Below are 6,000 nucleotides of genomic sequence, written 5' to 3'. Positions count from 1 at the left end.
GTTGCACTTTGCTTTCCTGTTCTTGTACGATATTTATTTGTTATTCATTTAAATGGCAAAAAGAGGAAAAAATGAAAAAAAAACCAAACCAACAAAATCCCTACTTTTTTCTTACCGCCCTTTGGTTAAAAATGTGAACATTCCCAGCTTGCATGCGTGTGTCTCATTGGGTGCAGCCGCTTGTAAGCTGTAAATACCTGCTCAGTTGGGTGTTTCCACTGCAAACCTCTGGCATAGTCCTGGGTTGACATGGCCACCCCACTGAAATGCAGCTGAGTTCAGGTGAGTTTTTTTCTGTCAATCAAAAATAGGCTTACCTTTTCCAAGTTGAATGCGGATGCACTTGCCTTTGGCGTCTGTCCCCCTAAACATGCGTTTGGTCGTCCGGGTTTTGGAGGACAGCCCTGCCCCTGAATGGAATGGAGGCCCCGGTCAGGAGGGCAGATCCACCCGGAGGAACACCTGCAACTCAGTCCTTTCTTTGCTGGGATACAGGCGAGAGCCGGAGAGCAATCCAAACACTGCCAGAGGGCGCCAACATGCCGCAAATGGAAGTTCCCAAGGTTCGCACGGGGGTGTGCGGGAAGGTAAAACTGGCTGTCTGACGCAGGAGCCACCGTTGTAAGCGATATCATGTTATCTTTTGTGTTTGCTTCTTGCCAACAGATCAGCAAGGTGAGCACCTCTCCCCACCCTGGTGGTAATTTTGTGTCCTGGTCGGTGTTCAACCAGGTGGCAGTCCCCAGGACTCCGGACACGCCTTACTTGGCCCCGTTTTGACTTGTGCGCTCCTGTGCGCATTGCCTCTGCTCACCCAGTCTTCCCCAGAACCGGTAGCCTCCATTAAATCACAGACACACCAAATGCCCACGGTTCCTTTCCTCGGGTTCTTGTCTTCCCCTTCTCTCTCAAGCCTAGAGAGCATCCTCGCAGGGCGACGAAGCCCGCCCAGCCAGCTGGACCTTAAGCCGCCGTCCTGGCTCCACCTGGGGCGTGCGGGAGCCGCCCACCCAGGGCGCCTGGTCGGCCGGGCGCCTCCCAGAGGTGCCAGCGATGGGGGCCACCCCCCACCTCGCGGACATCTGTCTTTAAGGGCTGAGGGGAAGCCACCAGGTCACCCCCAACTTCACTGTCTGCCAGGGTATAAGCATCTGAGCCCGATGTCGCGAGCTGACGGGAATGGGGTGCTGAGCAGGGTAGCAGGTGGCAGGGGGCGTTATTCATCACCTCCAGGCAGCCCCTTAAGTCTGAGCCATAGCCGGAGCACTTCTATCCAGCCGTTGAGAGAGAGAGAGAGAGAGAGAGAGAGAGAGAGAGAGAGAGAGACCGACCTACCCACCCACCCACGGGCAGCCCAGCGCAGGGGGGGAGGGGAGGCACCCGGGCGGTGGGCCCCAGAATGGAGTGGTGGGGAGCGAGTGGGAAACCCAGATGGAGGGCAGATCCAGAGAAGCAGGAGGGGTGCAGGGATGGAGAGGAGGGGGCAAGGGGGGACCACCGGGATGGGGATGGAGAAGGGGCTAGGGGGAGGGGAGGGGACTTAGGGAGCGCACAGAAGTGGAGGGGAGTGGAGGGGAGGCGGGCGGGGCACCGAGATGGAGGGGGAGGGGGAGGGGGAGGGCGGCGGGCGGGGTAGCCGGAGAGAGAGGGAGGCTGGGCCGGCGGACGCGGCGGGGGAGGGCGCTGGGCAGGAAGGGGAGGGGGAGCGCGAGCGCAAGAAATGCAGTGGCTGCAGCGGCGGCGGCAGTAGCGGCAGCGGCGACGGCGGCGGCGGCAGCGCTCCAACTTGCTCCTCGCTTCGGACTCCGCCGTCCAGCGGGAGAGAGAGCCTCCGCCAGCGGCCAGCCACCCGGCCGGACGACGCCAGCGACCCGGGCCCCTCGGCGGCACCGCGTTCCCCCAGGGGCGGCACAGGCACCCAGAGCCGGTAAGGAGGCGCGTCCGGGTGGCCCTGGCCCCGTGGCCACCGCAGACCCAAGGTGCCGGCACCCCTGGGGTCTCTGTTTCCCCCGCTGCGCCACGCCCGGCTCCCCAGGCCCTTCCTCCCCGCTCCGCGCTGCAGCTGGGGTGGGTGGGTGGGTGGGTGGTGGGGGTGCAGGGCCGGGTTAGACAACGCCGGGCATGGGATCCCTCCACGGGCATGGGGTCCCTCCACGAGGGCTCCATCGCACTTCGGGGATCTGGGGTGAAGCTCCCCCGCCCCAGGTGAGACTTCAGCCACTCACTTGGTGGAGAGGATGGGGGCGGCGGGGTGGGGGGGGTGGGGTGGGTGGCGAGTCTGATAAACGGAGTTGGGGCGGGGGATGGTGGGTAACGGGAGAGAAGCTGCTAATTGACAAAACTGCCGAATGCGAAACCCTTTTAGCGCACCGAGCCCCAAAGAGCCGGGTGTGTGGGGCTGCAGGGAGCGTATCTGTCATCGGAACCGTCCACGGCGGGCAGAAAGCGCCTGGTGCGAGGGGCGCAGCAGTAAAAATGGAGGGTGGGGGTGGGGCGGGGCGGGAGCGAGCGGGGAGAGAACATGGGGAATCTGGTCTGATCGGAGGAAGGAGGTGGCTTTTGGCTTTATCAGATGGGTTTCCCTGGCCAGTGGGGACGCCTGAATCTTGGCTCCGAGTGGCCAAGGAATGCGAGGGTCCCAGGACAACGTGCCCCCCTCCAGAAGCACATCTGAGTGGGTCAAAGCCCCAGCCTCGGACGCGGCTGAACTGCTTTCCCACTAACCTGTGGGCCCCTCGGAGCATTCAAATTGTTGGAGTCTTCAGCCCCGGCCGGAGGGTGTGAGCTTGAACCTGACCGAGCTTGGCCCCCTCACGGGCCCAGCCCCTCTGTGAGCACAGATTTGGGGTTTAGCAGGTTTTGCCTCCAGCACGAACCCTGCAACCCGACGCCCGGTTCCCGTTCCTCCCCCCCCCCCCCCCCCCGCCCCCACCTCCGAAAAATGGAAATTGCAGAATCCCTGGATCGGATTGCACCCACTACGTGCGGCTACCGGCTACAGACCAACCGCATTCTTTTCATGAATATTCATCGAATGCTTGGCTGGGCTCCTTATCTGCTTCCCCAGAGATCTTTCCGCCTTGAGACGGGACTCGGTGGACAGCCCTTGCGTGTGTAATTTCCACCCTGCTGAAATGAGCGCAGCGCACACGGGCGCAGTGGTAGTGCCTCGAGCCGGGTGGACACACCTCGGTCTCCCGCGAGGCCAGCAGCACGTACGCGGCAGGTTACCGTCAAACCCTTAGCAGCATCGAGGTGGTCTTCCTCCCAAAGGGGTGTGGACCGACCCCCTCAGCCCCTTCCCCGTGGGATTACAGCCTGGGCTAACAGATCCCCAGTGCTGCGGGCAAAATGAATGAATCCGGACTGTAATTACCTATTCCTTTGTCTTGGCCTCGCGCATGCGCGGGAGAGCTGGGTGTGGAGGGCGCCCGGCAGCCGCGTCTGATCTCTCCATCACCCACCCACCCACTCCCTTACGAGGTGGAGGAACAAAGGCGTGTGCCCTAAATGTGGCATGAAACCCTTGGGTAAAAATGACAGTCTCCCCTCCACCCCTACCCCCGTGTGCATGTTTCTTGTTTATCAGGCTATCCCTCACCTTTTCTTTCTTAGTGATTTAAAATGACCAAAAATTAAGATTAGCGTTTATAATGAGAGCAAATTGTGGATTAAAGTTTTTTTTAAAAATAGAACACTATTATTTTACTTTCCAGTACTTCCATTGTTCTTTTTCCAATAACATAGCACTGCAGTGATGGTCACTCTTCATTTGCATCAATTCACTGACTTTTTTTTTTTTTTTTTTTTTTTTTTTTTGCTGCTGGTCGTTTGATTAAGGGACATTGGTCTCACTAGTTAGGAAAAATTGAGACATCTTGGCTTTTATAGGAACAAGATGGCCTACAAAACCCAGAGCAGAGAAAATGGTTACCTTGTCAGGATCCTAACCATTTTATTTTTCTCTTGCTTCCTACCTCATTGTTTCAGTAGGAATCCCCAAAGGCAAACCCCCATGGAGATGGAAATCCACTCATGGGGAGGAAGAAGGCAGTCCAGCTGGTGGGGTGAATGTGGTTAAGTTCATTTCTCTTTCTTCCTTCATTCCTTTCTTTCTTCTTCTTCTTCTTTTTTTTTTTTTTTTTGGCAATATTTAACAGAAGCCATAATACATATACCTTTGGCTGATTTTCTTTCCAATATGAATTATCCAGGTTATGACATTTTAGATTTCTCTTTGGGCTACTTTGTTTACCATCCAAAAGGAGACATTGTGTATCATAAAATAGAGCTAAGTATATTTTTGCAGATACATATACCTATAGGAATTTTATACTTCAGCACACCCTGATAAGACAACACGTGGCAGGAAAATGGAAATCACCTCTTTTGTTCCTTCTAATAAAAACTTGGACCTTATGTAAAAGAGCCTACGCTGGTAGTTTAGCTACCTGGTACCTGGTCTATTCCTTAGTATTGAATGATTGATTATGATTTAGATGGCTATCTGTACATTTTCTCTTTTTTTTCCCCCCTGTAGATTGTGTTTTTAAGGGAGAGGTGAGTTGAAATATAGACCAAATTCAATAGCAAGTATATACCAATAAAACCCAAATTCAATGAGTCTTAGTTTTCTGAGCAAAATCATTTTAAAATAGAATTTTTCAAAAAGATCAGTTGTCTTACTTTGTAACTAGTTCGATTTTTGCCAAGACTTAGCAGGTGGAGAAAGGAGCTAATTGGGCCTTTTGACAAAAATTCAATAGTGACTACATGGACAGCGGCATTTTTCTCTTTAACTAGTGCTTGTGCTTTTACTGTGGCCTCTGGAAGAGAGCCCTTTCTCTCCCCAGATCACTCCAATGAAAACGTAATGGAAGAGCTCAGCTCAAAGGGATCCAGCTCCGTGTTCTTGGAGATGTCACTGTGTGTGTGTGTGTGTGTGTGTGTGTGTGTGTGTGTGTGAGTGTGTGTGTGTGTGTGTGTGTGTGTGTGTGTGTGTGTTTAATTCACATTAAGAACAATTTAAAACTATTTTCCTTCCATGGTCAAAATAAGTGGAGTATGAAAAACTTACATTTGGGTGAGACTTGATCACTGTAAAATAGATGTCTTGGATTTTCATTGTAGTTTTATTAAAAAAATTGCAAACCCCAAAACCATTTTTAAAGCAATTAAGGTGCCAGGTATATAATAAAGTAAATCTTATTAATGATATGAAATTAAGCCAGTTGGTTTAGAATATTATTTTATAGTGCTTCATATTTGTCTTTGGAAAATAATTTTCTTTCTAAATATGTATGTAAAAGGGAGAGAGACTAGCTACTCTACTAAGACGCTCATTTCCAATTTCTACCAGTGTAACCCTAAACAAATGGGTTTTATTGAACATCTAACGTTAAGATGTTCACTTAGAGGCTTAAAAACTCATATTAAACCTTACTGAATTTTAAAAACTGTAATAAACAATGCCTTCTAAATAAAGGATTTATATAAATTGTTTTGTCTTATTTTTGTGATCTCTTGTACATCTTTGTTTGGAAAATGTTCCCAAAAGGCCTGTCAGTTATTATTTGCTAAAAGCATTTGCCTTTGGTGTAAGATTTCGTTGAAAGACATGCCTTGGTTTGCTTAGGCTTTTGTTTTTCTTATGTGTAGTTTTGACCTTCTCATTGCTGCACCTTCTTTATCAGAAGATTAACATCTTAATGATAGTCTTAGCTGGTAAACTGGAAACCAGGTAAAACAACTTACACATATAGACATGGGGAGATGATGTGTAATCTTCATTTTATCAAGTTTTCTCATTTTACTGAATCTTTATAATTTATTGTCTCTTAAGACTTAAGATAACCTAATGCAATATGAACTTTACTCTTTGGCTTAATTATTGTGGATTAATATCAATAAATGACTTTGAAGTTGTGCATAGTCAGAATGTTAAAAAAGAGTACACTCTTGATGTGTGTTGGGGAGATGTTTATTTATTTATTTACTTAC

At 50.6% G+C, this 6,000-nt stretch overlaps 1 protein-coding gene across 1 annotated transcript in view; it reads left to right on the top strand.

Annotated features, from left to right (window-relative positions):
* Nucleotides 1-1,714: 1,714 nt before the first annotated feature.
* Nucleotides 1,715-6,000, top strand: part of BASP1 (brain abundant membrane attached signal protein 1) — a 43,386-nt gene continuing 39,100 nt past the window's right edge. The window contains exon 1 of the mRNA XM_079793183.1: nt 1,715-1,927. The gene's annotated coding sequence lies outside the window, so the exon portion shown is untranslated. The remainder of the gene's footprint in view (nt 1,928-6,000) is intronic.

The sequence above is a fragment of the Cnephaeus nilssonii genome (genome assembly GCF_951640355.1).
Source record: "Cnephaeus nilssonii genome assembly, chromosome: 2".
NCBI lineage: Eukaryota > Metazoa > Chordata > Mammalia > Chiroptera > Vespertilionidae > Cnephaeus > Cnephaeus nilssonii.
This window is presented reverse-complemented; position numbering and strand designations above follow the sequence as displayed.